This window comes from Elephantulus edwardii, unplaced genomic scaffold (genome assembly GCF_000299155.1).
Source record: "Elephantulus edwardii isolate Elephantulus edwardi_28Jun2011 unplaced genomic scaffold, EleEdw1.0 scaffold00058, whole genome shotgun sequence".
In the NCBI taxonomy this organism is placed as follows: domain Eukaryota; kingdom Metazoa; phylum Chordata; class Mammalia; order Macroscelidea; family Macroscelididae; genus Elephantulus; species Elephantulus edwardii.
In genome coordinates this window covers 1,511,548-1,525,301 of record NW_006399808.1, presented here as the reverse complement: position 1 = coordinate 1,525,301, position 13,754 = coordinate 1,511,548, and positions in this window count along the sequence as shown.

The window sequence follows — 13,754 nt, the reverse complement described above, 5'->3', positions numbered from 1 at the left end:
GTCATAGCTGACACTGCTTGGTGCTTTCAATTGACCAGGCATTGCTACAGCTGCTTTCAGTGGGCTGTAAGTGTAAGTGTAATCTCAGTGGTGTGGGGTATTACTATCATCCTTTAAGGAAACCAAAACATGAAGGGCTTAAGGGTTGCACAGCTTCTGCATAATAAAGCTGGAGAAAGAGCTCAGGCAGGCTGACCCCAGAAACCAAATGCAACTACTGTACTTAGCAGTGGGAGTGGCCAGCTGGAGAAAGGCCCAGCTTTGACTCTGAGCTGCCTGGTCTCACCTCCACAGCAGAAAGCATGCCAAAGAGGGGAGGCCTGGACTATCAGGTGTACCCATGGATGGCAGTGGTAAGGCGAAGGAGAAGTAGTTCTGCAATCATGGGCACTTTCAAGCGGCAAGTTGTGTTATTTTATGGGCAAAGTGAGAATCTCAAATTTGGGAGTAGGGCCCAGCTCTTTCACAAGCTGCCTGACTTTGGTTGAGCTACTTCTGTTCTCTGGTTGTCAGATTTCTCATCTGTAAAATGAGGAGTCATTCGTGTTCCAAGGTTGACTTGGTAAATACTTGAGAAAACCTCCATAAAGTAGGTCCCAGATGATATCAGTGCCCCCTTCTTCCTCCTCACTACAGAATTTATTTTTGGAAATGAGAGCCTCCTAAATATTCTACCCCACCCAATTCATGCTGAGATGAAGAAGTGCAAGTATTTGTGTGGGTGTGAATTTATTAAGTCACTCACTTGCATTCCATTGACTTTGCAAAATTCATTTTCTTTTTTAAATTTCTTTAAAATGCTCAGGAAACTCCCCAGTGGAAGCCATTATCTGTCATCCTCCATAGATAATACACACTGAGATTATTTAACCAGATAAAAGGAATCTCCCTGTTATACTGGGACATATGGAAAGACAATTTGAGCTCCTCTGGGGCCCGAAGTCTGGAACTCTCCCTCCCAACAAGTCAGGGAATATCAGAGCTCACTCAGTCATCCATAGGAAAAAGATTTCTTCTGGTCTCTGATAGGTTGGCAACAGCTACCTGGAAACTGTACAGAGAAAGATTCTGAAGTAGCATCTAGGCAAGCAGGAAAGAATGCAGTGGTCCATTAGTAGTGTTCACCTTGAGTGCTTGGTAGTTCAGTGGTCTTTTAGTGATGTCTGCCTTGAGCACTGGACAAGACAGAGAAGTGCTTGGTAGTTCAGTGGTCCTCTAGTGATGTCTGCCTTGAGCAGAAGTGTTTGGTAGTCCTGAACTTATGACATGTTGAAGTTAAAATCTGTACTTAACACCAATAAATTTGGGAGTTTCTTCCACACCTTATCATAAATAATATCTATTGCGTACAGTGTTAAGAGCTCTTGTGGCATGGTGGTAAGGATCTGTGCTGCCAACCTGAAGGCATGCAGTGTGAATCCACCTGCTGCTCTGTGGGTTGGGCACTCTCCTCCCATGTGTATTACTGTCTCTGAAAACCCACTGGAGGGCCAGCTATGGGTTGGTGCCCATTAAACAGTACTCAACAACAACAGTACATACAATGTTGAGATGTGTAAGTTGCTCAGATATTCCCTTTCAGATGTTTATGTGTACTGTTTCCAATCTCCAAATACAAATAAAAACTGGATTTGTAAAAATATCTATAATAAAGAGCAATGATAATGAAAACTAAAAAAAAAAATTATGTAATCTTCCATAAAGTACTCAGAATGGAGCCCTGTATTTAACCAGGGGCTGCCTGGAGGGCAGGCTGTTCCTGATGGAGCAGCAACTGGAGAATTCAGACTCAAAGAGGAGATGTTGTTGTGTGTCATATTTGAGTTGATTCTGACTCTTGGTGACCCAATGCCTATAGGTTTAGGATTCTCAGCCTGTGACTGTCAGAAGTAGATTAAAAAGTCTGTCTTCTGAAGCACCTCTGCGTGATTTCAAACCATTAACCTTTCAGCTAGTAGTCAAGCACCTAGCCATGTGTGTGCCACTCAGGGAAGAGAAATTTCTTCCCCAAACTCCTGGTTTTATCCAGTGGAAATGCTCATTTTCCCTTTATTTTTAATAAGTCTTAATATTTTACAATAAGCCTGCCAGAGTAATCCTTGGATGCAGAGAGTGAATGAAGCTTTGTCTCACATACTTAGGACATGTTTTTGGGGGGAGCTGTACGTTGCCGAGGAACATCAAGCTTGGAAAGATGGAGAGACAGTGAAAGAGGAAGGCTTTCAGCAAGATGAATTGCCATGGTGACTGCTGCAATGGGCTCAAGTGTGTCAGAGATGGTGAGGACGGCCCAGGATAGGACAGGGTCCCAGTCTGTTGTTTGTAGTGTCACTATGAGTCATACTTGACCCAATGGCATCTAACAACAACTTTTAGAGTTAGGAAAACAAAACAGTATTTTCAGTTGAAAATTAACTAAAATCAAGGCAAATCCGTGATCACCATTAGAACTAGGGTCTTGGGGTTAGATCTGTGGTCTAGAGTTGCCAGGTGTCATTGAGGCAGCTCTGATTGGTAAAGACCCTGTGGACAGCAGGATGAAGCGTCATCAGCCAGGCCCCCCTCCCCTTGTGACCTGCTTGTGTGTAAGTGCGTGTCTACAGCCTCTGTGTCGGGCTATCTTGTGGTGGGCATGGTGTTACAGGTGATGTTGATGGTGGCAGAATGGTGAGGTCATTAGGTCATTTCATTATCAATGCTGTAAACATACGTGCATTGTTTGATAATTTCCAAACTACATTTCATGAGTTTATCCAGATGAGCCATCCAGAAATAAGGTGATGGTAGGAAAAACTTGTATTATCTACTCTCATTCTGCAGATGAAAAAATAATAAGGCACAGAAAGTTGGTTGACAGGACTTGCCCAAAAATATAGAATAAATTGGTGTTACAACTGAGCTGGGAGCCCTGGCATTGGGTTTTAGGGAAAGCCAGCAGGGAGTCTAGGGAGCCTTAGGAAGGGTCCGGAGACTTTCCACATAAACCCTGAGGGGCCAGCCTTGGAGGGGTGTTACTGCTATGGCCAATCTCCCATTGGCATCCTCCACAGACCCTCTCACACTGGAAGCTACGTCCACAGAGGCAGACAGAGCATCCTCTCCTTCATTCCCAGGCCCCTCCCAACCCCCACCTCCGCTGACCTCATCAGCTCTTGGTAACACAATGCACCCTTCTTCTCCTCAGGGCCCCTTCCCCCAGCTCCTAATTAAACTAGCCAATGGTTAGCCTTCACAGCAGAGCCCCAAACAAGGCCTTGTTCTTGAGCCACTGTCCCAGCCTGGCTACCAGGCCCAGCCTCCAGGGGTACCCACTTTGCCTCAGGGCCCAGTGTCTGATCAGCCCAACACCCAGACACAAGAGACTAAAGCATCAGCCGCACAGCCAGAACTCAGAATTCTCTTTATTTACATCTGTAAAAGAAATCACAACCTTTCAGGGTTTAGTTCATAGAAATCAAATGAATTCATGTTGATAGCAAGAAAAAAAACTAGATAGCGAGACGATTCCACCATCAATGGGCCAGGTGGACTCAGGGCGAGTTGTTACTGCTTTAAGTCCTTGTTCTTAAATTTACAAAATAGGACTTTTAGACAAATGCACGCAAAGGAATGACAGGAAAATGTAAACCAAATGACCTTGAAATTTAGGAGTCTCAGCGTAATTGGAGCCAAATGGATCTCTTCCGGACCCCATCCTGGGGGATCCTTCTAACAGCCCTTCCAGTTACCGCTGGTCAGAAGCCTGACTCTATTTGAACTTTGATATGTCAGTGGAAGAGGAAAATAGGTCATAAAAAAGTTTTCTGCTTTTCTTCCAGTGGTTAATTCTGTAGCTGGTGCTCCCAGCTGAGTAGGAGAGGGGCGGGCTGCAGTTTGCAGGGAGTTGATGGCAGCTGTTAGGTCAGGTCTTGTACTTGCGTTGACTTAGCTGACCAAATACTTGAAGCTGAAGGACCACAGCGTGACCACTGGACTCAGGACCCTCGCGAGCTGATGCGCACAACCCAAATCACATGGCCACATGCCTGAAAGCCAGCGCCTCAAAGGGCAATCTTCAAAGGCTGGCTCTGGGGTCATAGAACAGACCTAGGCTATTGGTTCCACTACTTAGGTCTTGCAATAAAGAATTTAGATGAGCTACTGTAACGGGTTGTTTGTTTGGTGTGGGGTTTTTTTTGTTTTGTTTTGGTTTTTTTATTTTATATTGGTTTGCAATATTTTATATTGGTTAACATTTTTTAGTCTGTTTGTCTGCCATCTAAATTGGGTTAATTCTTCCTACCAACAGGAGCTGGGGATTTGAATGCTCCTGCTGCTCTGCCGAAGAAAGATGGGCAGTCTTCTCCTGTGTGATTTACTACCTCTGAAAAATGCACTGGAGGGAGGGTCAGCTATGGGTCGGTTCTGACTTGGTGACATATAACAACCACACAGGAAGAACTGGCTAGTGCAAGCAGTTCGTGCTTAGCTGCTAACCAGAGTTAGAGGCTTGGACGCACCCAAGAATGCCAAGGAAGAAAGGCCGGGTGCCCTGTGTTGACAAAGATTACATCCTGGGAGCACCGGTGGGGCTCAGTGCTACCCCATGACATGGGGCACCACCATCGGCCAGAATCTGCTTATTGGTTGGATTTAAAGAAATTACTGGAGATGAGACATCGAGAGTAGGAAAGACCAGGCAGAGACCTGGGCATACTCACTGCCCCAACCTGCTCTCCATGCTGCCTCCAGAGGCTTCTTCCTAAGATACACTTCACCCCCTGCTTAAAATCCTTCGGTGGTCCCTCACTGCAATGAAGTGCAAACTCCTTAATGTGATACATGTTGTCATTGTTGTTATGTGCCACTGGATCGCCTGCAACTCGTAGGTTTACCTTAATCCATTCCTTGTTGTTTTTCTCTACCCCCATCCCTTTTCCCTCTTACTCTATTTTTTTAACATTTTTATTAATATTTTTATCATTCATTTATATTGTTTCATGCAAGTATATTGTATTTTATATACTCTTTCTTTTACGTTATATTTTGTTGGTGTAAATTGTGGGTTTCCTCCTTACAGTCAATCACCTTCCTACTAACTATATTCATGAAAGCATGTAAGCCCTCTCCTTCAAGCCTTATGACTTAATATCCCCCTTTTAGATAGTCAATTACTGATATGCCCGTCCCTATCAAAGCAGTACTCTGAGAAAACAAGCATGTCCCTTCTACTGAAGAAGCCTCTGTTCAACTTAGAAACTTTGAGCATCTGCATCCACAAACAGAGTTCAGTCCAAGACCAGTCCCATTCTTACCAGAACTTCCTCAGCCCCATTCCATGTCCATTTCCAGAATGTGTCGCTTTCTGAGAACCAGCCCTGGAGGGGGTTCACCCCACACCTTCATCTGCTTATTCATCTCTCCAACCTCAACTAAGAAATTTAGGAAAGGTTTATTTGATTGGATCTCTTATTTGGATAGGTAACTAAACTCAAAACTGAAATTCATTGCTGTCAAGTCAGAGCTGATTCATAGCTGACCCACCAGCCAGGTTTCGGGGCTACAAATTACACAGAAGCAAGTTGCCCAGCTTTCTCTTATGGGACCACTGGTGGATTTGAACCACTAGAGAGCCACCACCTTTGGGTTTAAGAGCCAGCTCCCTACAGACTAGGCCATTAGAGTTTCCCTGGAAAGGTAACACAGATTGAAAACCCAAAAGGTACAAATGAGATACATAGTGAACATTCTCCCTACTACCCTAGCCCCTAGTCTCCTAATTCTTTGCTTTCCTCCCTGAAAACAACCTCCACAGGTCAACATATCAAGGATATATACATGTGCACATATGTGCATAAGAAAATTCTTATTTCTGTATCCTCATTTCTTTACTTATATACTAGTAGTGTGATCTACAATGCTGTTCCCTTGAAAGCCTGGACATTTTAACAGGAAAAAACATCTATCATGGAACTTAACAAATATTAGTGCACATATCCCTTGTTATCTTTTTTTATGACTACACAGTGTTCAATTATACAAATCCATCATCAATTATTTAACCAATCCCCCAGTGATAGACATTTAAGTTGTTTCCAGTCCTTGGCGATACAGAAAACACTTCCATGAACAATCTTGTCCATATGTTGTTTTGTGCATGGTTTGAATTTCTAGAAGCAATTTGCTGAGTGCAGACTATGTGCATAGGTAGTTTTGAGAGATCTTGCCAGATCAGCCTTCCCTGGATTGGACCATGTTGGTGTCCATAATGGTGGTGTCCTCACAGTCTCCCAACCCTCCAGCAACTACCCAAGAGTGTCTGTCCGCACCCCTCCACCCTGGCCCTCATCAATGCGTCCTCATCAGTCTTGGTGACCGAGGGAGGGAAGAGGGTTCCCAGGGATATTCCCACATGAATTTCCTCTCACCGTGAGGGGGAGCATTCTCCATCATGAGGTCTAGAGCCATTGGTTTCTCCTTTGTGTGAGCTGTTTGTCTGTCCTTCGACTATATTCTTATTGGGATGTTTATTTTTTTTTTTGGATGTTTATTTTTCTTAATGATTTGTGGGAACTATTTATTTACCAAGAAAATCAATCCCTTGCTATATGACCTGAATTGCAAATATTTCTGGCCCTTCCTGGGAAGGTAATTTAAAGAAAGAGACATACTGAGGGGAATCTGGTGTCTCTCCTCAGAGCCCGCCAAGTGACCACTGAAAGAATTGATGGTTAGGTGATTAAGTAATCTGATGAATGAAACCTTCAAACCAGAAGACCCGGCCTCAGTCCTGAGCAAAAAGGTGCAAGAGAAAGCGCATCTGCAAAGAAGCTCCCAGCGAATCCCAGGGGCTGCCTGCTCCCCTCCCCCGGGATGCCCCCCTTCCCTGGAGAGACCTTACAGCAGCCCAGCTCCACAGGGCAAGAGAGCAGGCACCGTCTCCCATTACAGAATTTATCTCTCTTGTCCGCCTGTCAGAAACAGAGAATTTATTGCCTCATTCACTTTGAACAAAACCTGTTTCTGGAGATTTTTATGATGGAGGAGTAAGAAAAGGAGTAAAGTGAGGGAGGAAGTGTCGATGGCAGGGATGTGGCCTGGAATATATAATCTTGTAAAAAAAACCTGTTTCGGCAAGAGGCCAACCTCAGGCTCTGGGCATCTGTGATTTCTCTGGCAACCTTGCTCCCAGATGGGGGGAGAGTCACTCTTTAACATGTGCAGGGTGGGGATGGGGACTCGGTGCACAGGAAGCAGGGAGATGGGCTTCTCTGCCAGCACCCGTGGCCCCCGGGATCAGGTTGCCCTGTGGTGTCGTCACACTGGCCTCTTCTCTACCAGGCCCCAGTACCAGGCCTCTATCCGTTCCACCTCCTCCCAAGATCCTCATGTCGCTGCCCCTCCTGTGTGCCAGGCACTGAGCTGGGCACACAGGGGAGAGCAGGGAGTGAGCCAAGAGCAGCCCCACTGCATACTGAGCATATACTATATGCTGCCCCCATGGCACTCACCAGGTGTTAGTTAATCTCTGCAAGTTCCCCAGGATGCACCCCTGACAAGGTCAGAACAGTCGTTATTCCCAATTTATGGAGGAAAGGAGGGGAAACGACAAGAAAACAATCCACTAAGTCAAGATCTCGACCAGAACCAAGCACAGCCTAGTGCCATTTGCTGCCTTCTCTCATGGGAACCCCATGGCCCTCAGGGGAGAAATGTGCTCTGTGGGGACCCCACACGCGTCAGTGGAGATCTGTCTTCCAGGAGACCCCACGTGCGTCAGGAAAGAGCTCTGCTCCTATTGCAGAGACCCCACACATGTAAGGGAAGATCTGTGCTCCAAGGTTTCATGACTGTTTTCTTAGAAGTAGATTGCCAGGTCTTTCCTCCTAGTGCCCCTGGGTGGGCTCCAACCCCCGCCCTTTCAGTTAAGTGCACACATTAACCCTGTACCAACAGCCTGATCAAACCCATAAATTTGAGTCTTTACAATCTACTGCTCAGGTGGCATAACTGTGGTGATAAGTATGGCATGGGACGAGTTAGGTGCTGGCCCAGGGTTAGCTTCTCAGGCCTGGGCACTGGGAATGGCCTCCCAAAAGTCAGCTTGGGGAACTCTGTGAATGTAGAGGGGAGAAACAGGAGACTCTGAGACAGCAGGAAGCACCAAGTTGGAAGTGTTGCAGGCGCAGGGTTGCTAGAGGAGCAGAGGGGCTGAGGACAGAGTGGCAGGGGGCAGCGGCTTCCTTTGGCCCTTTCCCCAGAGAGCCTACCTTTTCGGAATCTGCCCTCCCTGTCCCTCTCACTCAACATTGCCCCCTTGTGCCGTCCATCACTCCTCCCTCCACTGCAGGCCTGGCCTGAGCCTTGCTGTGCTCTGGGCCTGCACCACCGCTGGGAATACAGCCATTAATAAGGCGCATGAATAAATCAGGGCGTCTTGTGAAGAGCTGTGCGAGCCTAAGTGCTCTAATAAAGTGGTGTGTGAACGCGGAGGAGGGAGCAATTAAACCGGCTGCCAGGGGAAGCTCCAGCTGGGGCTGGGGCAGCAGAGGGTGGGTGGCCAGGGGTGCTTGAGGCCAGCAAGGTGCTGGGGGCCAGGAGGACAGAGATGCTGTGCTGGAGGAAGCCCCTGGCTATGGCACAAGAGGTGGAGGAAGGAGGGAGCTGGGAATTGTGTGGTTAGAGGAGCATGTTAGAGTGGCTTCTGCCATAGCAGTGGAGGAGAAGCAGCTTGTAAGCCCAGACTCCCAGCTCCCTGTCTAGTGCTCACCACCAAGTGCATGTTGAAACTGTATGAAACTGCTGAACTGTATGGCTACAATTTTAGGTCAAAATGATGGGATATTAGCAAGTTTATTATTCACTCTATTACTTTACTTATTGCTCCTCTCCTTTACCACTATATGAAAATTTGTACTCTGTGAAGAGAAGGATTTTGGTGGATTTTTTTTTACCCCACCCCCCGGATTTTGGTTAGTTTTGTTCATGACTGCCATTCACAGTGCCAAGAAGGCGCCTGGCATGGAGGAAGTAGTTTCTCAGTGAGTATTGATAGACCAGGTGGATGATGGATGGACAGACAATTGAGTCAATGAATGGACGAGTAGAAGAACAAATTTATGACTGGCGGAATGCAGGGACGAGCAGAGAAAGGTTAAGGAGGTTAGCTTTCCCTCCTAAACATGGAAGCGGCCAAGGGACAGATACCTTAAGCTCAGCTTTGGAAAGCCCTGATTCCAATCAAATTCTTTTTGAAGAGACTGTGCAGGTCGAAACTCTGGGTTCTTTATCAGTAAATAGGAGCAAGAGTCGATGCTTCAGATTTCTATAGGATTATGTCAGAATGCTACAAGATGTCCTCACACTTCCAGGCAGGCAGCAGGCCCATTGTAAATGCTCTCTCCTTCTCCTTCCTTTTTTCTCTGTATGGTGACTCCTTTTCTGTCCACACACAAAGACGCCAAGCTAAAAATGTCTGGGCTCATTTGAAAAATGGCACCCCTTCACAAAGAGGAAGAGTGCTTGCTGGGCTGAGGTGTCAGGAAACTTGGGGCCACTCTGCCTTGGCCACACACTGGCTCCGTGGCTTCACTCAGCCTCTCAGTGCTCAACCCTTGCTCCATGCTAAAAAGAAAGTGAGCTGTCCATCTGTAAGTGCTCCCACTCCTGGCATCCCCATGAGAGATATTCTCAAGCCCCTTGGCTTCAGAGAAGGTCCTTGTGTTCCCTAAATCTGAGCTTCCTCAGTGTCTGGAGTGGAAGCATTAGGATTCTTATTTAGAGGAGAAGCAGGACTGAGTAAAGGCTTGGGATCGTCACCACCACCCACTCAGCCTGTCTGCACCTCCTCCCTCACCCCCTAGAGTGTGGCCCCCAGGTCCCACCCAACACTGGTTGAACGGACAGAGTCGAGCAAAGCCCACCTCCACTGAATGACCTGGAGATGCCAACATTGTGACCACTTTTGCTCTGATGTTAGGACGCAGCCACCTTGATGTAGACACATTCCCGACTCAGCTTGCTTGCAAAGCAGACATTCCATTTTCAGCTATTTTGTTTACTGTCACCAAGTAATATCTGGAAATGGCCATATCCTATACCCTTCATCCCTCACCTGGACCTTTATCATCCTCCAGCCTCCACTGCAAGGGGGAGGTGGGGAACCAGTAAGGGTGAGACGTGATCATGGTAGGGAGGGCGGAAAGAGAATGGGGAAGGGCTGGCATCATCAGGGAGCTGGGTCAACAAAGGGGTCAGGACATGTGCTGGAAACATTATGTGGAAATAAAATACAGCAGTTATCATTTTTATATGGGAACTATAGAAAGTCAGCCTAAAACACCCTATCAGACACCCTGACCCCTTGCTCCTTGGGGTTTGCCTTCAAACTATGGGCAGAGCTGGCCCTAATGGCCTGGAGAGAAGAGGAAAGGAGAGGAGAGGAGAGGAGAGGAGAGAGGCCATCCATGGTGGACCTGGTTAGGGTAGAAGATAGGGTCAGGCAACCTCTTAAGAAATCTTCCAATTGCCCATGAACCATGAAATACTGTTTCACTCAGTGTCATCAGAGATGGAGACAACACGATGGAAACATTCCCAACACCCCTGGGCTAAGCCTTAGATATGGACTATCCAGAGTCCTCTGCTCTCAAGTCTGTACCTCTTGACAATCCTAGAAGCTGGGTTACACTAGTGTTACCCCTATTTTACAGATTATAAAGTTGAGGATCAGCAAGGAGAAGACATCTACTCCAGGTAGTCCACTTTGCCAGTGATGGGGGAGATTCAAGCCCATGTCCCTGGACTCCCGACTCCGGGTATTTGTGCAAGCTTCCAGCAAGGACACCTTCTGGTATCCTGGCCAGTAGCATTGGGAGAGCAGAGAGTTAACACCCAAAAGGACACAGGATGCAGACAGCCTGACAGATGTGCCCAGATCATCACCTCTGATCTGAGAAACGAAGGCAGCTCTGCTAGATCAGCTCAGAGTGTATAGCGTCCATGGTGGCTGCAGGGGACCACAACATCTACCTGAAACCATGCAATAACTTCCAGTCCGCTGAGCTGTCCCTCTGTCCAGGCAATCAGGCTACCTGTGTCCATCAGACAAATTTATGAGAAGCAGCAGCAAGGGCCCTCAGAGCTCTGTCACCATTCCCTTCATCAATCCTACCACTGGGTAGGCAGGAGGCAGAATATATGTGAGGTCATTTGAAGATGGGGGGGCGGAGGGAATCATTCCAACTCTCCTGAAATAGCCATCCCTGCTTTGCAGCAATTGACGCTTCTGGGCCTTAAATCAAATTCTGCAGCAAGAAGCAAACTCAATCTTCTCTCTCCCAAGTTTGGCTTTTTATGAGATTGGCAATAAACTGGGGTGTGGAAAGAGAAAAGGTACCAAAGGTCACGAGAACTTGGGCCATGCCCCCTTGGTCAGAGGTGGTGGGAGGCAGCAGGAACCTGACTAAAGGTTATGGAAGTTTTCCACTTCCAGGGTCCTGTGGTGGAGTGTCCTCGTGCCAAGTCAGCTCCAAAGGACCGAGGAAATAAAGGAAAAAGACAATGGTCTCCCTGACTTTGGAACTCTTCACATGGTCAAAGAAAAGACCCTGAGGTCCAGGCAAGTATAAACAGTGCGAGCTGTGACACAGGCAAGTGTGTGTCTGTTTGCCGTGACCATAGATGAGTCCCTGAGTGACACAGACAGTTTGTGTCCAGCTACTAACTTAAAAGTTAGTGATACAAAGTCACTGAGCTGCACCACGGGAGAAAGACCTGGAGATCTTCCACAAAGATTAGTGTCAAGAAAACTCTATGAAGCTGTCAGGTAACACATGGATAGTCAAGAGTCAGAATCTTCTTTTTTTTTTTTTTTTTAAGAGTCAGAATCTTCTTGGGTTTGGTTTTGGCTTTTCTTTTCTCTTTTTTACATGTTTAGCTAGATGCGCTTAGATGTTTTCATTCAGGTTAAAGAGGATTACTGTGAATGTCCGACCCATGCCAGGAGAGAGAAGATCAACACTGCTTTAACTGCAAAACAATCTATTGTTCTGGGCATTTCTTTATTATTATTATTATTATTATTGAAAATTTATAGAGACCTTGAATTTTCATTCATTCATTGTTGCACTTTTATCCCTACCCACCTCTCTCCGCCCCAGTTCACTCTTCTCTTTGCAAAGTAAAAGAAAAATTCTTTCTTTGTTATACAATCCCTCCCCTAAAGTCCACTTCACTATGCAGCCTTCATTCTGAACTCCTGTCATGACAATAATACCTAATCATATTTCTCTTTTAAAACAGTTCTCTCCCTCATATGTTTCAATGCAGTATACATAATTTATCCCATCTTTCTCAGTGTTTCTCCAACCCTGATGTGAGTCCTGTTTTACAACAGTGGCATTATGCAGTATTTGTCCTTTCATGACTGAGATATTTCACTCAGTATAATACCCTCCAGGATCACTCATTTTGTATATTTCATGAGTTCCTTGTTTTACAATGTTCTGGGTATTTCCTGATATGAGTGTGATGAGTACATGCCTTAAGGACTGTAAGTTTGAGAGCAATGGGGCTGGTTAGCAGAACTTGCCAAAGGCCAGTCCACTTTTCCTATCTGAGTGTCTGGTATGTCTCTCCACATCTTAAATAGGACATGATCTCCAGGCTTAAAAGAGTACTGGTTTCCTTGCAAAGTATATCTTCTCTGTGTGGCTCATGGTGGACACAAGGTTACTCCAAGGACAGGGATGCCAAAGAAGCGGTTTTGGCTTTTCTAACCTAAAAGATGGCTTTTCAAATCCACCCCGTAGACCACAGAAGGGAGATCTGGTGTTCAGCTTCTGCAAAGACTGTCACTGAGAAAAGCCAAAGGAACTATTCTACAATAACACTCGGGCCCTCACAAAAGACTCAATTCTGAGACAATGGGCTTGCTTTTAGTTTCTAAGGAGCAATTAACTCCTCCAAGGTATCAGGAGAGCTCTTTAAGATGAAGAGGCATTTAAACTCCTTGTAGTTCATAATGACTAGGGAGTATTGATGTGTTTGTGCTGTGGTGCTGGAGAAGAGTATTGAATATATCCTGGACTGCTAGGAGAACAAACAGGTTCGTCCTAGAGAGGGTGAGAACAGGCTGCTCCTTGGAGGCAAGGATTCTGAAGCTTCATCTGACATACTTTGGATATGTTGCAAGAAGGGACCACTCCTTGGAGAGGAACGTCATGCTTGGGAGGGTAGAGGGACAGAGCAGGAGAGGAAAACCTTCGATGAGATGAATCGATTCCGTTATTAGGGTAATGGGGGTAGGTGTGTCAGAGGCAGTGAAGTTGGCACAGGATAGAGCAGGGTTTAGGACTGTTGTTCATAGGGTCGCTATGAGTCACAGACAACTCAACAGCACATAACAACAACAACCCCATAAACACTGGTGTTCCTCAGGGTCTTTGTCCTTTTAGATCTTTGAGGTTCTTCACTTTCCCTTCTGCATCAGATTTGTTGACATCTGTGTTACTGGCATTTGGGCCTGAAAAATTCTGTTGTGGTATAGGACATTCATTTGCATCCTCAACCTCCTCCTATTAGATGCCACATGTTTTGTTAATCATGACAAAGAAAACTCTCTTGAGATAAACACCCTCTATAAGCAAATTTGCGCCAGTTGAAAATCATTGCACGCTTATGATGCTAGCGTCTCACACTTAAGATGACAGCTTCAGCTGATGTTTCATCAACCCTGTCAACCCCAGGCCTCACTGCAAAGGTTCCTACCCCTC